General features: G+C 38.9%; 2 protein-coding genes across 2 annotated transcripts in view; one reads left to right on the plus strand and one right to left on the minus strand.

Annotated features, from left to right (window-relative positions):
* The window catches only part of LOC134790564 (mitoguardin), a 98,547-nt gene that overhangs the window by 54,080 nt on the left and 19,469 nt on the right, over positions 1 to 24,998 (plus strand). The gene's annotated exons all lie outside the window — the stretch shown is intronic.
* The window catches only part of LOC134790566 (protein unzipped), a 48,849-nt gene that overhangs the window by 23,059 nt on the left and 792 nt on the right, over positions 1 to 24,998 (minus strand). The window contains exon 2 of the mRNA XM_063761414.1: positions 3,381 to 3,428. The gene's annotated coding sequence lies outside the window, so the exon portion shown is untranslated. The remainder of the gene's footprint in view (positions 1 to 3,380; positions 3,429 to 24,998) is intronic.

The raw sequence follows: 24,998 nt of genomic DNA on the forward strand, positions 1-24,998 counted from the left end.
GGCGGTTAGTAAAGAAATCCGTAACGTGCGCGCAAAGTATCTTTAAAACTTGTAGAATAAGGTGCTCAATTGTTTCAAACTAGGCAAGCCGGTGGTAATATCCTGATTTTTTCCAGAAATTTTACACTATTCCTAATGAGCTCTATCGATTTAAGATTACTTTCTTATTAAGTAAGTGCCGCTAAATATTGTCAAACATTTTCGAATTTATATTTTTCATACCCGTTAAGTTACCTATATAGAACCGAACTTGAAGAACATTTTTCAGTACAGCATGTTACAAATGTCGAGTTCATGTTACACGGTACTATATAGTTAGCCATTGAACCCGCGCTCAAGCATCCGCAAGGAATACACGACCTCACGCGCTCGCACGCAATGGTTTCCGTTTTCAATTCCAATGAAAAAAATACATTAGACCCGTTACCCGAAAGATCGCCCTCGACAGCCTTATCGAAGGTTCTTTAATTATTGAACGGACAGTGACTAATGTGAACGTGTATTTAGGGATCAGTCGGTTTAAACCGGGAATCTATATCGTATACATACGCTGTATTGGCAATACAGCGTATGTATGTATTGCATTCTTTCGTGGTTGCAATGCACATCCGAAATGTTTGCCGTGTTTTAAACAAACAAACAAGTTTCTTAAACATCCACATTTCAACATTTGTTTTGATTTCAAAGCAGGCAGTAGGAAAATTAAGGAGAATATTGGCAAATAACGAAATAAAATGAAAAGTTTTTCTTGCGTATGCAAGTAAAGGTTGTATGTATAAATCAATATTAATTGCGATTATAGATAACTTAGACTAGATTTATTAAATTCTCGGCAACCTAGGATATCGCATGGATAAAACGTATAAGTAGTACGTATTAGAAGACAAAGTTAGGCAATAAATCAAGCAGCGAGGGGCTAATTAACACCAGCCGGAGTTTCTCTCCCGCACCTGTTGCCAGGCTCGGCTGGACCAAGCCCTAAATTCCTGTAGCTCACAAGTGTCACGCTTACTCAGAGCTCGGTAGTTGGTTCCAGTGCGCCAGTCTAACTGTGACCACTATATCAATACCACTACAGGCTACGCAATAATATCTATACTAGTCTCCTCTCCAGCGAACGCTAAACTGCTGGCCTACACGCAATGGGAATCAGTAAAACGCTTTAGAAAAAAATTAAACACCATAAAATGTAAAACGGCGTCAATTATTCAACTCATTACACAGGATTACATGTGATTGATTATACCTACGATAATAATTTATTCGCACAAAAACGAGAAAACAGAATCAATCAACAGTCGATAGGTAATACTTTCAACGTTGTTGCATGTAATTGCTAGTGTTATTACTTTTGTACATGAAGCAAGACAAACACGATTCAATGTATTTTTATCTTATCTCTGTCTATATCTTTTTGGAAATTGAATTACCTATTTATGTATATAGGTGTACTATTTTTCTGAGAGACAAACATTTCTGTGGATAATATTATAATAACATAAACAAATCTATATGTATCTAATGTATCTAAATCTATACTATGGTCGTCATTCATAATAAATACTACAGATGTTAAACAAAGCGGTCTTGTGTTTTGACATTGAGACTCCGAGACTAAACAACATTATTCTCGTCAATGTGTGTCATGATACTCTTGATTTAAGGGACTTTACTACAATCGACGACGTCATACAAGTTGTATGTTATAATATGCGTAGGATTTACTTAAAGGTAAAGGCACCTACCTGCCTATTTAAAGGTCAAACAGCAAACTACATGTATAAAAAATACCTACATATACCCGATTTAACTATGAAGTAACATTATAATTTCATTAATGTGATCGTTTGACTTGGCTTCGCCAATAAAGTAAAATAAAATAAGGTGTACCCTTTCCAGTACTTTTTGTCGCCTATTTTGGAATAGTAAATAAATATATAATCGTATATAAATCCAAACACATTAGGGGCTATTCATAAATTACGTCATTTCAAATTAGGGGGGGGGGGGGTCTGGACATCGGATGACGGTAGCATGAAGTAGGAGGAAATGGGGTCATTTGATGCATGATTTTTGGATGATTATAGGGGGGGGGGGGTCCAAAATCGTCAAAAATCGATGACGTAATTTATGGACAGCCCCTTAGTGCTTTAAGAACAAACGAAAATATCAGCTTGTTTATCTAAATTCTAAATTGGAAGGATGACATACAGCAGGCATTAAATAATGAAAATGAAGTGCGACAAGGCGGATGAAGACCTCCGTACCCCACGAATTGCGCGACAAGCGGCAACTAGCTGCAAGGTCGACTTCTGATTGTCGATAATAGCGACTCTGACGACACACTGGCCCAATTTTATTGCGGACGTGTGCCTAGTCTATCTATAGCATCGGGACTGCACGGACCCTCCGTACGTGAGGAGCCTAGTGTTGCATTTCCATTATATCTACTTACTGAGCTCTAGGACAATCGGGACGAACCAGGACATGTCATTGCTATCAATGAATACCTACATAACGGTTCTACGGTTGAAAGAAATGCTACATTAAGAAACAACTCTTCGAACTAGGCTTCCCAGAAAAAACAGAGCAATCTAAAACGAATTTTGGAGTTCGACTAATGTTCTGAGAAGAGCCATTCGTGCTTCACACAAATTTTCATTTGGGACTTCCCGATTCTGAATTCTGACACACAACGTAGGTAGAAATTCATAATGCCAAATACTTAATAATTGACCTCAGAACCTTTTATATACAAATTGTAAAACGGGGTTTCCCCAATGGTTATATTGACCAAGGCATTCAGAATTCCCGTCAAGTCCGGGATTCAACACACATTTTATTACTTTTTAGGGTTCCGTGCCCAAAGGGTAAAACGGGACCCTATTACTAAGACTCCGCTGTCCGTCCGTCCGTCCGTCTGTCATCAGGCGGTATCTCACGAACAGTTGAAATTTTCACAGATGATGTATTTCTGTTGCCGCTATAACAACAAATACTAAAAAGTACGGAACCCTCGGTGGGCGAGTCCGACTCGCACTTGTCCGGTTTTTTTATATCATTTGCAGCTGAAGTTTTTACCGCAATAGGTTAATGAAGGTTTTAAATTAAAACCCGCGCTATTTTTAGTTGCGTGGTTTTTTGTCGAACGGAGGCTGATATTTGGATTTGGACGAAGTTTATGGTAGTTCTCGCGTCGCTCCGGTTCGGTACACCGATTTGTTATGCACTCGCATTTTGTTTACAGGCGGCAGGACGTTTTATTTCCTTCGCTATTTAACATGGGTCGGTCGGATGCTGAGTGGAATTGCAATACGGTTAAAGGATTGCTTTCCGTTTCGTAAAACTCGAAAGAATTTTTCGTAAAATAGTTTAGGTACCTTTTGTTTATGGTATTGTTTCCAGTTTCCCGTTTGCCGAGTCTGATTCTGAAACAATAGATACACACAGGTTATTATCATTCGGTATGTATTAAGTTAAAGCATTTTATAGTCGTTGTAAAACACGCATATAACTTTTAAATGCATAGCAGCATTGTTTTCATGTGAAAAAACGCGCAGTGGAAAAATACATAGGTACATATTATACATATTAGCCATAAATCGTTACAATATTCTAATAAGCAATAGGTATATGCGTCTAACTGCGAACATTACATTAGTAGCAGAACTTTACATACACATTATGCAATTATTATAAAGAGTCTATTAGCGTCAATCACTGCAAACACGTTGCAATGCAGCTGTCTACGTGATGCGCTTTGTATCACTTTAATTCCTACATCTACGAGCCAGTGCGAGCTAATCCAACAGATGCACGTTGCACGTATCGGGTTTACCATCAGTCGGCAGCTGCAGGCCTAATCGCAGAATTCATCTTTTTTGAAAACGGTTGCAGTTAACGCCTACAATTTATCGCATTTACTGCAATAGAAACAATTTGTCAAGTACTTATGAGTAGGGTATGCCAGTAAATATTACCTAATTCGTCATGGCATTAATCTGTTAAGACTGTTAGATATCTCAATATCAGTAAAATGACGCGAGGTACGCTTTAAATTGAAAGTTCACATTGGTTACACTCTTAAATGTCTTCAAATGTTTAAATTGACTCAGCAGCTATACCTATACGCTCAAACATCATGATCATTTGATATCAATATCTATGAGCAATCTTGAATTGTATTCTAACCCGATATCTGCAAAACTGCGTGACATTAGTAGCTGCAGTATGGGAATAATGCAGCCGTTATGCGGCGGTGGGTCGTCCTTCGCCACGGCAACGGAGCCATTGTAACAAGTGCATACAATGAATACTTGGAAACTGGATCCCAGTGTCCACTGTCTTTATACGACAGCCTCTTAATAACTAATTAGGATACGATGTCCACAGGAAGCGGTGTATTCATACACTGTTGATTACTCGATGTGGTCACAATATGTCATAATCGATTCGCCAACTCCTTACGTGATACAGCTGCCGACCGGACGCAGCGGCATCGACTGGTTCATTAGTTAATGGACAGTTACCGCCCTATCCCACCCGGATGAATGTTGCTAAAACTTTCCTTTTTGCTTTTCGCTCCGTGTACACACTGGCTGACAGCTGAGAGGAAAAATAGCAAAAAAATTGACAAACTGTAATGGCTCTGCAAACAGTTGTGACCAATATTTTGGCGCGCCTTGTAGCACAATACCTGTACACTCTATTTTCATTTTTTGTACAGGTTGCCCACTTACCGGATAACATAACTCGTAGTGTGTATGCGTGTGTTTAAAACGCGTATCGATTTCACTTTAACAAACCTTTCAGTGGAAATTTATTTCTAGCATACGGGTTCGTTTTCATAATACAAAAGCTACTTCGATTTGTGGCGAGTTCCCGTTCTACAAAATTGCAGAGTTAACCACAAGCGTGTAAAAGAGCAGCGATTTCCAATAGAAGGGGGGAAGCTAATGGGCAGGCCTCCATTGCATATTGACAGGGGTCAAATAACTAAGAAGACAAGGGGCGATCCGAGGGTGTTGGTTGACCTCTATCTCAATCTTCCAGTGGAGGAGTTTGCGAGTTTTACGACTATGCTTAAATTCGATCGTAAAGTTGAATCCAGACACCGTTTTAGTCCTCACGTCCGACTTAGAATAATTTAATGACATGTTGAGTACTTTCTTTATCTTTATTTGTTAATTTATGATTAGACAACCCAGCCATCCTAGTAAATCGTGAATCAGATCAAAGGTTCGCGGTCAACGTTTCCACAAATCCCATAAGCTCGGTCTGCGAGCTGCGCCCTATGTCTCGTCATATGATTACTATGGCTAGCGATATGATACAAAACCCGCCCCCGCACTCAAATTGCCTGGCAAAATCCTGCGACCCTTTTGTCCAATAGAGTTATTATTACGGGCCACTGATTTGATGAGGATACACAGCTTCAGGACAATATTATTTTGGCAGATGTTAAAACCGCCGTAAATATTAACTGCCACTGATAACAAAATTCGTCGTTCATGAAAATGTTGCCTCACTGAGTTCAACTAAAAAGATAGACATTATGATGGTTCCCGCTCGGCAACTTTTGTAAAAAATCCGACCAAGTGCGAGTCGGACTCGCGCACGTAGGGTTCCGTACCATTTCGCAAAAAATGCCACATAATATCTCGTTTGTTGTATGGGTGGCCCATTTAAATATTTATTTTATTTTGTTTTTAGTAGGTATTTGTTGTTATAGCGGCAACAGAAATACATACACGGTTCTCGAATTAAAGCCTGGTGACAGACAGACGGACAGCAGTCTTAGTAATAGGGTCCCGTTTTTACCCTTTGGGTACGGATTTTGTTTTTTATATTCTAATGGTGGTCACGGTCAGGCCACAAGATTTGTGGAAATGTGGAATCGCGCCCCAGCAATATTTCGATATTTTTAAAATATTGCTACTTAAGCGCGGAACGGCTCGACACCGGGGGTCTGAAACGACGTAGTTTCCTCGGTTGCCATGGCGACGCCCCGCACGTGACCCACCGCCGCTGCCTTCGAATTAGCAGCCTGAAACACGCGTCTTCAATTCATGGGTAAACCTAAACCCTTGTGTCAGCCGATTACACCGCGGGTATTCCATCGAGTGTAATCACTCGTGTTATATCGCGTTCGCGGTAGCAATCAATCTCGTTTGTTTGTTTTGAAACTTCAAACTATGCGAGCGTTTATTGACGTAACTACGGTTAATAAGTCGACTACAAATATATTATAACCATCTTTGTTTCCTAATTGATGTAGAAGGGTGTGGTTATCTAAACACAGATGAAATTGTCTAAATTTGACTCATGAGGGTAATAAGATTCGTCTCGTTTGGTGGGGATAGCATAGGTATTAGGAATAAGTACCTACTTTATGTTTAGAACTCTACTTGTCACCTAAGTCACCTTATTGTATTAAGTATAACATGGCTAAAAGTTGATACATCCATACATCACTTGGTATTCTTACATTGATTTACTTTAAACAACCCACCCTCCTTTTCAATTGTGATAAGAGTTTTCATAACTGTTTATAAAACGCCATCGTTTCGCGGGGCGTGATTCGCGTTCTATGCCACACCCTAGTCTAATTGCATTTTATTTATTCAGTGCTTTAGTACCCCCGAAGGATATGGAACCAGTCCAGGGGGCCCACCGGTAGTTTGTTTATGTTTTATTCTCATCACAATTCAACCAACTTAGTTATTCATTACATTACCGACCTATTGCTCAAGCTGATATTTAATTATTAGAATATTTACCTGACTTCCGAAGGAGGGTTATTTACGACTCTGTAACTCTTTTGCAGTTAAATCTTTGTTAATTAATTTATGTCTTACAAGCAGTGCGGTTTTAAACAATAGATGCTAAAGCTATTCATAAATTAATGATTTATGTTCGTAGGTAATGAGAACATTCAAAAGATTATATTATTTATTGTGTGACTTAATATTCTTAACATATATTTTTTATTCTAGCGTGTTGATACAATGAAAAAAATACCTTATATAGCGTGACAGAGGTCTACACGGCTACCACTAATTGGCATTTGGTATTTATGTTAGTAACTGCGTGAACTCGATCGCATTCCCTCTCTATCGCACTATTAATACGTACATCAGTGCGAGCGAGATGGACTGCGATCGAGTTTACACAGTCGCTAATAACGTAAACGTCAAGTGTCAATAACTCATGGTACAGTATCAGGTACTAAGTACTTTTTGCTTAGTATTTACACTAAAGTAAAACCCGCTTAAGAAAATTCTGAAGCAACCACGTCAAAACACGATCTTAAAAACAGTTACAGGGACCACTGTAAAATGGCGCATTTTAGGTACCTACGCGGGAATTTGTATTAAAAGTGGAAGGATTTTGCTGTATTTATTATGCAATTTAGTTCAAAATTGAATACAGATGCACCTCACGATTCCTTTCTCTCTAATCTCACGCTAACCAGTCACGTATCGGTATCGGCAGCTCCATTATTTATTCTAGCGACTACGACGATAGTTAATTTGTCGGATATCGTATAAAGGCAGCTAGCTCTCAATAATAAGAGGCCGTGGTATTCTATTCGTGGATTGTTAAGTAATGAATCTGCGGTTATCGTTTCCGTCGGATCGGGCGCGCTTTTTAGCACTAATGACATTTCACTCGGGTTTATTATAGAAAAAGCTTTTTAGGGTTCCGTACCCAAAGGGTAAAACGGGACCCTATTACTAAGACTTCGCTGTCCGTCCGTCCGTCCGTCCGTCCGTCCGTCCGTCTGTCACCAGGCTGTATCTCACGAACCGTGATAGCTAGACAGTTGAAATTTTCACAGATGATGTATTTCTGTTGCCGCTATAACAACAAATACTAAAAACAGAATAAAATAAAGATTTAAATGGGGCTCCCATACAACAAACGTGATTTTTGACCAAAGTTAAGCAACGTCGGGAGTGGTCAGTACTTGGATGGGTGACCGTTTTTTTTTTGCTTTTTTTTTTTGTTTTTTTTATATGGTACGGAACCCTTCGTGCGCGAGTCCGACTCGCACTTGCCCGATTTTTTTCATCGTGTTTTATATATAACTGATACGTCAGTGTCTTAAAAAAAACTTTATTTAAAATTGTATTATTATTGAAAAGAAACCAACACCTATGTACGAATTAGAATTGTTTAGCTAATATGTGCACATATTTAAGTCCATCATCACCTTATTACATTATACTTGAGCTACAGCTTTAGGCGAACTTCGCAAACAATACTGCTGATACCTGAAACTTTCTCCTTAAACTAACTGATCTTACTGATGCTTAATAAACATTCTACAATAGCTTGCGCAACGTACTGTAAATGTTGTTAAATTTCTTCTGCTTATTTCACTTACCTACTATATGAAGTTACTGGCTGTGAATGTGAACCAGTGTCCAATTAAAAGATAAATGTGAATGAATGAAATCCCTTTGAAGAGCTCTCTAAATGGCAAAAATACTTAAAACGCTTTTTCAGCCGCGAATTTCGCCATGAAACTTTTTCTCCGCCATCCGTAGCTGTTTGTAAAGCGTAAAGTTTGCGCGGACGTTTCCACATGAAATACAGTTAGCAGACCGATTCATACTGGCGGTTTGTGTTTTTTGCAACATTCATATTATATTTTAGCAGCACATGACTCATTCGGCATGGCATACCTCATACAATCAGTAGACGCAGTCACAGTTCAAATGACGTCAGATCAACGCAGAGTTGACCAAGAGTTGACTCAGTCACAATCACAATTTCATAGGCCCAATTTTCTCAATGATTGTATTGAATTGACTTCCTTGTCCCTTGACCTATCCTGAAGTCATAAAGCAATATGATTCATGTCTATTCTTTGGGGTTATTCTAAAATAAGTATAAGTACCTCGAACGTTTATTGCTTAATGATTTCAAATGATTCGTTGTTTACTCTTATATTTTACACAAATGTATTTGAACTTTAAAATAGTTTAAATGTTTGTTCATTACCCGTTGTATTTACATAAAGCAATATTAAAGATAAGTGCACGACATGCAGGCGGGTCGATGATCGCGCATTTGACTCACCGGTCACCTGGCGCAGCCCTGCACTTGCACAAATGCAAGGGCGCGACGCGAGCCTTCGGGAGACGAAAGCGCTAACACTCCTCAGTCACGTACCGAAGATTAATTCGTGATGAACGTGCTACTCACACGCAAACGGCACATTAACATTTTTTGTCACTTACACTTAACACATACCTGTGAATCCATTTGAACTTCGTTAGTTAACCTTTCATAGTTATCAGATCCTGGTCAGTTGAGTATGAGTTTAGCATTATATTGAGTGCAGCAACAGCGAAATGACGTAAGAGTCTGCATTCCGCCCGACCAGACCATTAATAACGTTATTAATCGCGGACAACTCGAACTGACCAATTATTTATATTGCTTTATCCTTGACCGAAATGTTACATGTAGATATTAAAAACAAACGGTCTAATTGAATTTCTCCGTGACGTTAACTTGTTACCCGACATAAATCTTTAATAACTTCGACTCGTAAATATTTGCAATATTTATCGAACAACAAAAACCGTACTCATACGATAATACAAGCCTGTAAAAAGCGAAATGCTATTAAAACGGGCGCTTTTTCCATTGAATTACTTACGCGTTGTGTAATATACGGGTTATGCAAACTTGACCCATTTCAATTTGAATTCACATTCTCATGCATCGTACGAGTCATTGATGAATCACATTTTAATGCATCTACCTTTATTGCTGTTATTCAAACCATTTGTATTTTATGTATGTTACTCGATCTTGTTGCGACTATCTGATGGCCTTGGTATTTACTTGAGCAAAGACGTCAATGTCGTCAATAATATCGCTGAAATTTGTTTAGCAATTTTGAGCGGGGTGTGTTGTTTATTAGGTGTGGTTTGGTACATGTAAGTACCTTTATAAATTGTTTTTTTTTTTGCCCTACTATCATTTCATTACATTGTAATTGCATTCGTGTCGGTCGAGGCCATGTCGTCAAACAATTTACTCCGCCTATACCAAGCGTAGCAGTGACACTTGTTACACTCGCTTTATTCTTGCTTGTTATTACAACTCAACTATCTCGACTGTATGACATAAGTATAGCGAATGAAAATTCTTACCTATGGAATGGACAAAAAGTCCGCGTGATTAGTGCGCCGTTTTTTACCACGTTCAGCTACTATATTACGTGGGTACCTGTCCATTTTAGGCGTACGGCCCAATCTACTCAGTGTGTGCGTGGTGGTCGGTCAATTAATTTGCTGTTTTTTTTACACTTCTCTTTGAAATCCATTATTCTTTGGCACATGTAAATTACCTACTGTTATTGAAGGCATAAAGTACATGTTACATAAATTTACTATCAATTGATTCAAACTGCTAAGGAATGGAATTTGCTCCTGTCATTTGCGTACTGATAAAAACGATTTAGATCTCTTCAAGCAAAGAGTGAATGAGCTACAGTTGCATTTGTCTCTTAAGTAATAGGTAGAACTAACTGCAGGTCAGTTAAGTAAATAACAAAAAATAGATCTCTGACAAAAAAGTGAATGTCACAGTAAGTACTACGTGTGAACATTTTTATTAATTAGGACTCACACGCCGATCAAAGTACAAAAGGTTCGCTGCACTAGTTCGTAACGTAACCCGAGCTGACGATTGGTGGACCATGCATTAACGGGAGACACACTTAAAGTGCATCTGATATCTCAGAGACGGTAACTTAATACGGCTCCGAGAAATAAAACTTAGCGAAGGACTTATCTCCGTCGACTATGCTAATTTGCCATTTCCTGCAAAAAAAATATACAGGATAAGAGGATTGCATATTAACAAGATAGCTATTTAAATAATTAATGTCATGACATCCAAACTAGGCACCTATTACCTTGGTAATCTTGAAATATAGTAAGTAAATCAAGTCAGAGCAAAATACTTAGATACATTGCTACTAAAATGTGTAGCAACTATATATATTCACACTTAGGTCTTAGAGGCCACTGAAGTGTTTAAACGTTCTAAGTCGGTTTGGCGTAATAACAAAAATGTGTAATTATTACCACCAACCATAAATTCTTGGTTTATTACGAATATTACGATAGGCGGCCTGCGTGCGTTCAACCTATTGAATCTCAAGTGGAGCAGTTTTACGAGGAACGCTAACAGAAATAAATCACCCGCCATCGCCACGAGTACCCCTGCACGAATTACACAATGAACTAATTGATTATCATGGAAATAGTATTCTTTGTGCTAAATGTATAAATCCCCATCGACCGCGTATATGTCGGATGGTAAACGTCATGTGTTGTTTTAAGAGAGATGTCTGCAATGTTTGTGTTTGTCTCGCGTCTGAGGATCTTCACCACACATGAGGTAGCTTGAAGTTAAGAAGAGTGTTGTTGAACAGCCACTCCAGTGAAGACGTCGGGACATGTAGGAGCACCTGCCTAGACCACTCCACGCTTTCTTTACGCGGTTGTTTCACTTGTTTTTTTGTTTGCGTATCTAACAGTGTATTTATTAAGTTACATTGCCCTGATATACATTGGTTGTATTGCATCCTGGGTTAGCTTGTACCAAACCATACCAAACTAAAGATGAATAAACTAGGTATCCACACAATTTGCTAAATAAAAAAGAGTTAAACATAGTAATTATAATATTTTGAACTTGGCTGGCCACGCTGCCGCATGTCTAGATGGAAGTTTTAGATGTAAGAGTACTTTTTAGCGATACTACCTATTTGAAGTATTTGCACAGAATATTTTATTTGCGTATTTTCGATAACAGCGAATAAATGTAGACGCATTAAAATGTGATTCATAAGAGTACTCGTAGAGTTCATCATCATTCAAACCTCGTTAACGTTTTTGCGTTGTTTAAATCATCTTTAAAAAGCTTTGAACATCTGTAGAACTTGGTTTCGTTTGTCGAGGGAGAATGCCATTGTATTTACTATCGGCCTACTCGTGCCTTAAGTGGCGTTTGGATAAGTTTTTCGAGTGTTGTAAAGAACCTCTTAAAAGGCGTCGGTCTGTTGACCAATAAAATCAACAGCAACCAAAAACTTTAATGCAGCACTTTCTGATTATGAACCGGGCGCTGACGGATCGGCATGCCGTTAAAATGTACGTTTATTTTTATTACTATTTTTAGCCAAAAAAAGTTGAAGCTTATTAAAATAAGTACGTACCTTGTGACAGTTGTGACTTAACTATCCTTAAACGCACCACTGTATGTAACCTTTGTGATTATGAACTGTCGTGAGGTGTTGACGGCAAGCGCCTCTGCGGTTGCGGTTTGGCCGGCGTTTAGCTCGCCTCCCCACAACCGTGCGCTTTACTCTTACATAATTCTAAGCGCGGTATCTGTACATGGCTCAATACATTCGTACGACAAATTGATTACAATTATTACAAGATTTCTTATAAAACACGAAAATTACGTTATCTATACAAATATTACTTATCACACGAAACGAAACAAACCACGTCCATTCAATCTATTATCGTTTATTACTTAACTTTCTCATATCTGTTTGGATGTTCCCATGAAACCGATTATGTATAATTTCGAGACACAGTAAGTACGTGTTCTGTTCCTAATTCGTGCTCGGCAACGAAAATAAGGAAAATCTTTCGGTAGTCGTGGCACGTTTCGCAGCGGAGCGAAGACCGTATAGTTGATAAAAGTGTTGTATATTGGGAACTGGCTATAATGTTCCTTTTCAACATTCAAAGAAAACATTAATATGAACATATTGTCAAACACTGATTTCACAATAGATCTTAAAAAGGTTAAGCATTAGTCAAACTTGACTCTAGTGAGAATCTAATAAGGCGAGCTTTTTACCATTAGTTAGAGTCAGGAAAAGCCCTGTCGTGTGGTCGTGTGGTATTTGCTGGTTGTTCCCGGGAGTCTCTTAACGCGCCGCGGGTAACGGAAGAGCTCGGTTCACCATTAGTGCCTGGTCCCGTTACCGCGCCGCATTGTCCGCTTCAATACTCCGCTAGTTATATTCCTTTATGCACTCTTAATGAAAGGTTCTCAGGTTGTTTGCTATGCGTTTAACGCGAGCGATTGTTTGGGTAATAAAGTTGCTCCAGGTACAGGTATTGTTTCATAAGAACGAGTTACAACATAAGAACAATATTTCACTTGTAAATCGATCATGATTTTATTGAACCGTCCGCGTCCCTTCGCCGCATGCTCGATATCGGCCACTTGATTACGTTGTTCGTACCGTATCACGGTGTAATTAAGTCTTGAAATTTGCTTATCTAAATAGCAGTCCCCTCTGCTGGCTTCTGAAACATATTTGTTTGCACTCCCGCCCAAACCCTTCTATCGACCGACGAAAAGGTCGCACGGCGGAAGCAGACTCGCTTTACTCAAGTTAGGTCCGTTCCGTGTTGTATTGTGCCCGCTTTATTATCTAACTCATGTTTAACTTGTTTACTTAGTGGCCAGCTCGGAAAGGTAAACTCGCCAACGTGACTAGCTGGCATGAAACTGTTATTAATATACCATCAAGGGCTCATTCATCTGTGTACTTAATAGTGCTTGCCATAATTTAGTACAATGCAATACCGTTAGCGAACGGTGCGACCTCAAAAAGGGACGAACACTATTAACGGCGGATGTGTAACATACTGAACTGCAACGGCTTCCGGAATTTCACCCGTGCAATACTTGAGCAACTAATTAATTATAGTTTACAATCAATGGAAACTCGAGCTGCTAATAAGTTATGCACCTGGCTGACCTGGCTGAACCAATTTCCTACTTATGTCTGTATATTTCGCCGCCAATATTGTCAAAAGTCTTGTTCAGTGTCCGAGAATAGAATATAGGTTCTAAGTGTTCTAACAGGTATATAGGCTAAAAAGGCAACGATGGCGAGCCCGGATAGCCTAGAAGAGGCCAAGGACATCGATCGCTGAATCCGGGCGAGGCCTCGGTAACCTTGTACGGAAAATGGTACCGAGACGACCTTGCACGACAAGTTAAGACGCACTTCCATCAAACTCAGTTTAATGATTAATGGCCCGAGGTTTCACTTGCTACCATATCTGTGTAAAACGTCAACAAAGCCTTTTCCAGCCAATCCAAATATAAAAGCTAGGTAATAAGGGACGGGTAATATGTAAACACGTAATTTAGAACACATTCTAAAGTCTAAACCATTGAGAAATATAAGTAAGGAAAGTGGTAACATCAGTGTTCTAACCAAAACGCGAGTTATTTCGAAGTCGACTAGCGTCAAAAAGTGGATTTATCAGTTCCAAACCACCTTTTGTTTTTATGCGTTTATCGTAGACGGTAATAAATATTTCCTCTCTCTCTTGAACTTCACTATTTACATACCGAAGGCTAGATAACTGCAGCTTTAGCTTCCGAGCTTCATAACGGTTCTCGAATGTCAGGCGATGCATCACTTTCGTCACGACATCAATCATACGAGACGCTTGTCCTCGGCTTGCTCTCATCGATTAATACCACTTGTCAACACAAACACTTTGACTCCACCGATTGTCTTGGAAATGTTATCGCTTTCGTCTGTGTACTCTATCCCTCGGCAAATAAGCGCCGCGCCTTTTTGAAATCCTTCCTGTTGCTGTGACTCAGCCGTATTTCCATTCCTTTTTAGACGCTCGGAAAGTCTCTATAAAGGATTTCAGTTATTCGATCTCTGGCTGTCGGAAAAGAGTTTCAAATATGAAGCAATTCCGAGTAGCAGAACTAACCCGGTATTGTCAAGGGCATTAGGCATTACCGAGGAAATAGGATTATTTTCGGGCTTCGGGCGGATATTAAATTATAGCCGGTGAGAGCCGGACGGTGAGGTGCGGGTTCCATTGTGGACGGAGTTTTACGAGCCAATTATCAACGGTCATTGTGGATTTGGGAACGCCATGCTGTGCTGTGATCCAATGTGAAAGTAACAGAGAGCACTCCAACTCACATGCAACACGAAGTGTTAGTGACTCTGGCGGGAGTGGCGGGACTTAGCTTTTATTCGCGTTGCATCTCTTTTCTTTACAAAAACCATACACACGTGTGGTTTCGGTTGACGGCCCTGAATGCCGGTCAGTAACCCACACCAAAATACTCCAACAGATTCGATTTGTTTAAATGATCATGATCATAGATTTTGTTATCAGGGGAAATTACAACAAAGAATTACATATTAGAAACGTATTAGACGACCATATCAATATATTTTTATAATATGTATGCTAGTTTTAAGGTATTTATGTATGGGCCACTAGTTGCCTGAAATAAAAAAATTCATTTCATTTCATTTTCACTTCATTTCAATATCAGATTTGATGAAATGTCAAAAATCGATGTAACATTGCGTGCCTTGCCGTCACTCACAGAAACATCATAAGCCCTAATTTATGTAGTTATAGTGCCTTCATTGAGCGTTAACAGCCATTAACATTTCCTCTCATATTAACCGGCAATGACAATAAACGAACTATAAAGCAAGTTGTTTATGCGCCTATTACGCAGCCACGTGTGGTGTCGGCGCGTCAATTAGGCGGTACAAGGTGCGCGCACGCGCCGGACTTCCGCGTAGTCCAATATACACACGTCACACGATTTTACTACCAAGCTACCATCTACCCCAATACTTATTAGAGCAAGAGCAAGACTTGCCATAGAGGAGTTCCTTTGGTTATCTTCCGACTGCATCATCAGATCAACTCCAGGTTAGCAGATTATTATTACACTGTCAAATTTCAACTGAATTTTGAGCCAGAGGGATCCTTAATTAAGTTTTACCATGACAATTCCTCTGATTCTGTGCAATTTTGCTATGAATCCTACATTTTCTGCTTCTAAATAGCTACTATTTGTAAAAAAAGCTGCTTGGAAGCGTTTCTTCCTGTTTAGTAAAGCTCATCATCATTCAAATAGCCATGAAATATAAAGTAATAACACGACACATGTCTTTAGTGTCCCATCAACAACATTTATGATCTAAGATAGCTGTTAATAATTCTATTCCGCCTCACCGATTGATCAATTCATTCACAAGTAAACATGTGAAACCTCAGCAAATATGTGTTTCTCGTTAGTGCATCATTCGTTACGTCCGTATCTGCATTCTAATAAGAAAAGTCCACGGAGAGGCGTCCGCGTGTTCATTTAATTTCCTCGCGGTGACCGCGATACCAGCTTGTTGGTTCAATGCGTGTAATTAATTTTACTGAGCTTCGTTATGTGCTGTTGAGATGTTTTAATTAGGACCCTTTAGAGAGGAGATACTATTAGATTTTGTAACTCTTTACAATTATGTTCTTGTAGTGCTTGTTTAGGACTGTTTTTGTTTCCACTCATATGAATGCAAACACATCTCCATCAACAGTCGAGTAGGTAGTCCTATTACGTACGAGTAGGTATAGTCTCCATAATAAGCATCTACCTACTCGTACGTAGTTACGCTGAGTCGACTGAGTCAACGTTAAAGTCGAGCACTTTAGTTATCGTGAACTTTTAAAATAGGTAGTTAACTCAATGGAAATAACTAATAAATAAATTTGAACCTATTTTAAAATGACCAAGAATCTGTATGTTAAGCATAAGCATTTGTATGGGTTGCCTGTATCTACGATACGAGAAAGTACTTATAACGTGAAAGCGATAATTTTTATATAGTAATAATTATTAAAACGTATCAACTCGGTAAATATACTATAACTTATAATGCTACATTTCTATAATTCCTTTTTCAATTTGCGGAAGCGGTTTGGAAGTTCCGGACTTCCGGTGAGATTAATGTTAGGTCTTATTTCTCTAAACATACACCGAGCACTATTTCTCTTTCCTGAAATGAATAGCCTCTTTTTAAAATAAACTTGCAACGAGTTCTCAACTATTGTGATGTTTTTACCCCGTTTAATACTTACTCAGATGATGATTTAAAGCTTATTCTTTTTTACAGCCACAGACATAAGCAAATAATTAAATACTAGGAATAGTTATAGTTGCGAGACTATAATAATTGCTTTATTATTTAGTAGGCACATACATTAATAATATGTAATTTAATGTTTCGAAAGATAAGCGGTTCTCTCGGCACAGTATTTAACTACAAGATAATTTGTTACCAGGTATGTCACCAGGCAGCATAGACAGAAAATTAACACTATTCATGAGCTAGAAACTACAGCTGACGCCGAGACGGGAGATGGCGCCTAGGAAAAAGTTGCGCGCTTTAAGTATCTGAACCACATTGCGTTTCTCGGCGTTTCACGTTGCATCATAAATGTTGGAGGCTGCGCAGACGCTTCACGACCGCTTTTTGCTTGCGAGAAACGCTCTGGTTCAGCTTTCAAATATATAACTCAAGTGTTCAAAGATAAGTTCGCCTTTGTACTTCTTACTAATTTTATGTTATTTTTAATATGTCTTTTTGTACAATAAAGACCACTGCTACAGTGTGTACTGTGTTACCTAAGCGTTGACGGTTTGGTTCGGTAGTTTCATCCGTATCGACGGTATCGAGCATATCAGTTTTTGTAGGTTTTTCCTGTACCTTGGTTTGCAAAGAACTTTTAATTGCACTTCTACACCTCTTCCACCCCAATACCAAATAATTTTTCAGCAAATTACATCTAAACCAAACAAACAAGGTATTCTTAGGGGATATAACTTCGACAAAATTGAATTTAATAATTAAGATTATGGTAAGTTACAGTACCAGTACCAAATCTTTGTCTAAACATTCCTTTAGTACAAATTACATTTCCCTTTTTCTAAAACCGCACTCAACTCAGTATCTTTATGAAATCAGCATCTATTTGCGACCCGGTAACTTCCTTGAGCGTCTCAACAAGGAAAAATAAAAGAGCAGCTGCATCTCGCTCTCCCCTCGACTCGGCTCTAATCATTGTTCGGCCAGAGGGTCGTCCAAAACGGGGAGTAATGGCCGCACTAAAAAAAAACTTTATTAAGGGAACGCATCCAGGTACCCACGCATGGAATACCTTAGGTGGAACATATTCGCTTTGTAGGCAATTAAATTTAGAAAGCAATCTAACCATAACAAATAATTTAACGTGTGCATGGGCACGCTTCAGACATTTCTTTCAAATTATTTATGTTGCCTTATATGCGTACTTGAAATAGTTTTCACTCATGGCCGGTTGAAAGAAAATGAACATGCGCAAAAACTATCATTCTTACCACTCGAAAATAATTAGATAGTTATTTGCAATCATTCCAATTATTACAAGCCTTAAGGCCTTAATTATCACTTGAGTATTATAAATACATATTAAGTAATTGACTCGAGAGTTATTTTTAGTTTCTCCATAAGCCTAAAGACAATGCGGTAACTATACCTAGAGGTATAATGAAGCGTATCTACATGCGGGTAGTCAATGACCAGTTAACTGTTCGCGATGCGTCCAATGTTTTTGCAATGCGGCTTTATTCACTTACGATGATTTGTTAATTGAACAATACCCATTGATTTCAGTCTGGTGAATCAAATTGCAATCACTGCTTGTTTCAAACCACTTGGATTGTGTGTTCTTCCTAAATTAATATGATGTGCAACGGAGTTGTCAAAGTTGAGATAAAATCACGCATTTAAATTTTACGGGCATACTTGCACGCTTTCATAAACTTTTTGATAATTTGAAGCCGTATGACGAAGCAACATACACGGTATAATCACGGGCCAGATCGTAATCGTTGAATGCATCAGGTTCGTATCTCAACCCACATCTACGCGACGTTCCTTCAAACCGGGCACAATGCTTCATAAATAGAGCACAATGAAATACTTTCCTACCAATGTGAGTACGAGACTACGAGTACGCGGGCGGTTCAGAAAAGTAGACACGTGTTTGCCATTCGAATTTAAAATATTCAGATATCTAATAAGTAACTTTTGCTATATTTAAATGATTCACTCAATTCACTAACTATGGAGGGTTATTATACCTATGTATTGTGTGAAATTTACTGGAACAATGCCTATTTTGTATGCCACCCTCCAACGTGCAGCAGTAGTCCCTCCCAGTGTTTTCTCCCCAATCTCTGTCGGTCCGATAGCTATTGGTAGTGGTAGTACATTAAACTATTAGTCAACAATTAGTGCACCATAGAGGGTTCCCTTTAGAATTAATCCGGCAGCTAAAGTTCCTTCTTCTTCTTTCAGCTATACTTCCAAAGTTCTCATCAGTATTTATTTTACTTTATCACGTTTTTGTAATCGTAACGACTCTTAATCATACTTTATAAATAGCAAGTCATTAACTATAGTATAATAGTCGGTAACACGTGGTCGCAATGCCGCGATCTCATTTTTGAACGCTTATTTCGTCAAGATCAGGGCCACGCGGTCACCGGCCGAAGAACCGCGCACATGCCTATACATTAAATTGCTTCAAGTTCTTGTGTCAACACAGTCTTTTTTCACTTGACCAGTTGCCGATTGGTCGCCGATGATGTCATTCAAGTATATTGTTATTTATCTCAATTTTGCTGTGAGTGGATATACGGGCTACTATACTCGGGCTTTATACTCGGACTTTGATTTCTTCGTTTTTATGTTAAATAACATAAAGTCGTAAAACGCATGGTGCCTTGAAGCGTATATTTAATGTTTGTTGTAAGTGGCAGTCAGTGCACACGTCGGACTCGCCAGTCGGCTCGGAACCGTGTCTCAAAATGATCAGTTAAACTACCCTCAGTCGGACGGGTTAATGGCCGTAAAATTATACAGTTGCACAGTTTAGACGTTTCGAGATAATGAAAGTGATAAAACGCTGCAAAGATAAAGATGTTGTCGTGTGTAAATTAAACAGGCACTCGATTATACATCGCTTTTTCGTTTTATAAATGAAATGCCAATCAGGTTTTTTACCCATGACACTTTTTTGCATGTTCATTAATTCATTTTTCGTTGAGAGTGAAGGAATGGTTAGCAATTTAAACTTAAAACGCCCTATATACTGAACAGTTTTTCCTCGGTAATCTAGGGGCATAAGGAATAGGCAGAAGTTCTTGATTTGATGCAATTGGGCTTCAGGGCTGATTGAATTTCGAAGGTGTATTTGTGTTTAAAGACTTGAGTTACTGGTAAGTCGCGAGGGTGGCGCGTCGCGCGGGCGCGTATCGATCGCGCCACCGCGCGGCCTGCATACGAATACAAGAGCCCCCGTGCAGCCCCTTATCAACTTCCACTAGACCCTGGCCCTTCGTTAGCACTGCCACCTCACTGTTATGTCGCCGCCATCAGCCATTGTGTCACGTATCTTCTAACGTAATTAAGTTGTAACACGCGCCATTCAAACTAAGTGACCTGACCCCAAACCCAATTAACAACACAGTAAAACAGTTGCGCCCGTAATATCTAAAAGTAAAGATGACATAGCCATTCTGCCTCAATGTTGTGACGCGTAAAGCTATGGGTAAATTACAAAAAGCTTTTACATTTTCCCGACGACACGACCTCATTTAGATTGCAAAAGAAAACACATTCACCTAGAAATGCCCCCCACGATGAGGTCACGGGTACACTATGACCTAAGCTAAAGGAAATATTTTCTGAAGAACGTCTGATGACGTCATCCGCCCTGAGTCAATAACGGGACTCTACGTTCCGATTTAATTATTGAACACGAGATGAGGCGCACTTATTATCTGGATAGTTCAACCGACTATATAATAGAGCTGTATAAATAGTTCACCAGCATTTATCGTCAGTATAAGACTGCATACTGCAAGGTATTAAAATCTTTTCACTTGCGCTCGCTCCAGTTTTTCTGGCATAGTTTTCCTTGTCGAGGCTATTAAACTGATTATATCTTGGCATCTCGGGGGGCGATCCCGCCCTGAAAATTGACGCAATTTTCCGGCCGAGAACTCGCCTATTTATTGCATCGCGAATGTCTCCGTGGCCCACTCCCAGCCTGCCTAATAAGAACACGGAGCGGGGTCCCGTGGATTTGTAGGCGTGTAAATTCCCGACACCGAGCATGACATTATTAAACTTCCAGAAATTAATATGCTAATGGAGCTTGCTTTATGTACGAAAAGTTTATAACACACATTTTGTTCAAAAAATTTAATTTTGACTATCTTGCTTACTTCAGGGTTGAAATAAAATCAAGGCTAATATGTGCCGTACTAGGTATATATAGGCTTATCGGATACGTACGAGTAGGTACACTATAAGTAATAATTAACAACAAGTAAACCGTTAGATGTCACCAGTGACATAAATTCGAATCGATTGATTCCTCTTAACCCATTCAGGGCCAGCGACTCAGCGTATGGGTCATGCTCAAACAGTTCCGCAGGGCCAGTGACTCACATGTGAGTCCTGAATAAATTCTGATTTAAACTTAAACGAAACGTAATTTGATGTAATAACGTAAGTATCATATAAGCTAACAACCATTTCTATAAGGCATATTAGGATACAAAATTATAAACACGTTTTTTTTAATGAAAACAGGGTCTCGAATATTCAAGTTTGATTTACTATCAGTGCAATATAGTAAATATACTGAAATTCTAGATACATAATGCGATGCAAGCAAACAGAAAGATCTATATTAAAAAAATACAAAAATATATATATTTCAGAAGTTATTGACAGGGCTCAAGGTATGGGTCACCGTGGCCTGGCGCTACTTGTAAAAACTACTAATGTTTCCGTAGCAGGCTAAAATAAACTTTATTGGCTGGTTTTAAAGCTTATTTCATGTTGAAGCTGTTTGATATTGTACCATTTTACAACTGATTACTGTTTGGATGATGGTAAGCAACAATTTGTAGGAACCAAGCCGTAGTATAATAATATTTTGCTTTGTATGAGGGGTAAGGCAACGAGGATTTTCTCCCACTGTACTTTTATGTCATAATATTTGGTGATTGTTGTATTATATGTTAGGCAATTACCTACTAACAATGATGTTAATTTTTTTCGTTTCAATATAGAACAAGGCGGTTGAAACAGTCACCACTAACTAATATGTATTGTATTACAAATAGTTTGTGACAAATATTTACAAGTTTTTTCCAGCATCGTGGTTTCTACGGCAGATTAGAAAGTAAGTACTATAATACATTTTAAGTTGTCTATTGTTACTAATATAATGGCGTTTACCAAAACAAAGATACATGACCGACCATGTGTAAGCTTATTGGACACACTTGGACAATAAACAAGGAATGCACCCGAGCGGCGCCGGCGGTATTATCTTTCATGTGGTATTTGTCACAAGAGTTCAAGATGTGATTCATCCCATCCCCCCTATTAGAGATGTATTTTGGAGTAACATGGAAAATATTATTAGTCACGATTTATTCGTTGGCGACTTTATACTCCTCCTGTGCTGTTTAGTGATTTCGTATTTTGTGACCATGGCTATGGATTACCGGAATTTGAACCCGCCTAACCTGACCGACTGGGCTATGAACTGGATCGGGATATCGGGAAACGGGTCTAATTTAACTTCCAAGATTTGCCCCAAAAAACAACAACAAAAAACACGGCAAGTTAAATAGAATCAGACCAAGCTAAGTTGGCAGCGATTTTGATAGCACAGGCTGAGTACCTAAGTGTAATTTAAATGTCAAACTTATATGAAATTATGACGTTTAACTTAACACTTGCACAGGCTGGGCTATAAAAATTGCTGCCAACTTAGCTTGTTCAGACATTAAAAGCTTGTAGAAAGTAAAAATATTCACTCCTACAAACTGCAATAATTAGTTTCTTTTTTGATAGGCACAGAAAATCGGTGGTTAGTAAAAATGTTGCATAATGCTGTCCAACTGGCCGGCTTCATAAGCGGCGATTTATTTACCGTTCGCGCCAGGCTCGAGACCCATAAGCTGAGTCATACGTTTTAGCTAAAAACGGTTTGTATGGTGGCTTGGCGTATTGTGTACGCTCGGCGGTTCGTGGCCATGAATGGGTTAACGAAAATCGGCTCTTAAATTCTAACGATACGGTGGAACTTATACATATTATTTACATATTAACCTTTATACCTTACTGCTAAAATCCTAGCCCTTCCCATAGTCGGGTAAAAAAGGATAGTTGCTATAGCAAAGCTTTAGTTCAAAGTTAATTATTTGAGATCAAGTTATCACATAATGCACTAAGTTAGCACATATGTATAAATAAGGCAGACTTTAATCCCAAAGATATATGTTTCTTATGATGATAGTTAATCCTATAGGTACTTAAATAATTTGTATCTACTTAAAGTTTTCTTCTTGTCTTATCCAATCAAAGGCACTTTTCTTTTTTGCCTGATAGGATAGGTCATTGACAGGAAAATTACACGACATGTGTTATACATTTATATGCTAGTGTTACATAAAGCTTTAATGGAATGGAATCGGAGCTGAGCTACGGAAATAGGCAACTACAGTGTCGAGATGAGTTGATGCAGGAAGGTAATTTAGCATACCTGAGGGAAACGACATTTGATCCTGTTACAGTAGGTATCATAACATCGAGCGGTTTTATCGAATCTCGTTGAACTTTCACGATAATCAATACTCGTTATGTTTACCTACTTACGCAGCGCCGTCTGTTTCAGAACAACGCAAAAGTACGCGTAATACAGCATTGTCTGGGGGGTAAGATTCATTTATATTCTCTTGGAACAAATATATGTGATGTTGGGGTAATGGGAGAAGCAGGTAAAGCGATCCGATCCGACTACAGCGCTGAAATGAGGGTGGCGCGGAAAAGTAAATATTGCATTCTTTGTAAAAATATGAAATAGGTACTCACCGGGTCTAATTACGTTTATCGTTATTAAACTAGGTAGTTGCTATTAATGCTTAAAAGGGATGAAAAGGTATGGTATCATTTGGGGTAATAAAAGTGTGCTGAAAGCGGTGGCAAATCAAATCGTAATTGTTTACTTTGTTGGAGGATTATGTCCCCAATGCCGTGGGCTACTAATGGGCAGATCGATACTCGGCGCCGTCACGCAGGTCCTGGCCAACACGGTTCAACACTCTGAACTGTTGCTATTTGTTATTGCCTAGCCAGCTCAACACTGACGCGCTGACCTTCAACTTGTGTGTAAATATAGCTCCATTTCCCTGCTATTTATTGCTTTTTATGGTACATGCTACTCGCGCGCTATGCTGATCAAGAGGGGTTGCTTATGGTGACGCAACACAATACGGATAGAAAAACATTAGCACTGTTACTGTGATAGAGATTCATCCCTCATAGAATTTTACTCGTCAATGTTGATATAGTCACAGTGATAAATCGAACCCCGACACCTGGATACACAGTTGCGTATAAAATGCAAAGTTTTCGACACAATACCGACTTTCAACAATTGCTTGACGCGCATCGCATGCCGATATAGACGGTTCCGCGGATTGTATCTGCCGTGAGTATGGGTTTTTTCTTATGTTTTTTTATTTATGAAGTATTGTAGTCAGAGACACGTGGCGAGGCAGCTGCAGTTTACGACGTGCAATCTTGACATGAGCGATATACCTGTTATAATTATAAATATAATTTTATGATGTTGTTTTATCTAATATTTAACCTTGATCAAATGAACTATCTATTTTATTAAGTCATTCCAATTCATGGAACTCTTAGCCGATCTGATACACCTGCAACAGCTTTATAGACTCGTAACCGAAACTGGTTCTCTAAGTCGACATTTAGATGCTTACTCCAGACAAGTTGTAAAGGCGATTACTCTATACTCTGAAGTCTTAGCCAATAATAGTCCTTGTTCTAATCAACTTTCGTTTTCACGCTATGTGTTCGTACACGTATATGTTGCGTAAAGCATGCTTCACGCAGTTTAACTGCAAGGATTGCAGGTAACCTGCATTGAGCAGGCTTACTGCTACATACTCGCTTATTAGATCGTGAATCGATTTGTTTGTCGATTGCATAAGTCTCACCGACGAAACAC

The sequence above is a fragment of the Cydia splendana genome, chromosome 5, assembly GCF_910591565.1.
Source record: "Cydia splendana chromosome 5, ilCydSple1.2, whole genome shotgun sequence".
Taxonomy (NCBI): Eukaryota; Metazoa; Arthropoda; class Insecta; order Lepidoptera; family Tortricidae; genus Cydia; species Cydia splendana.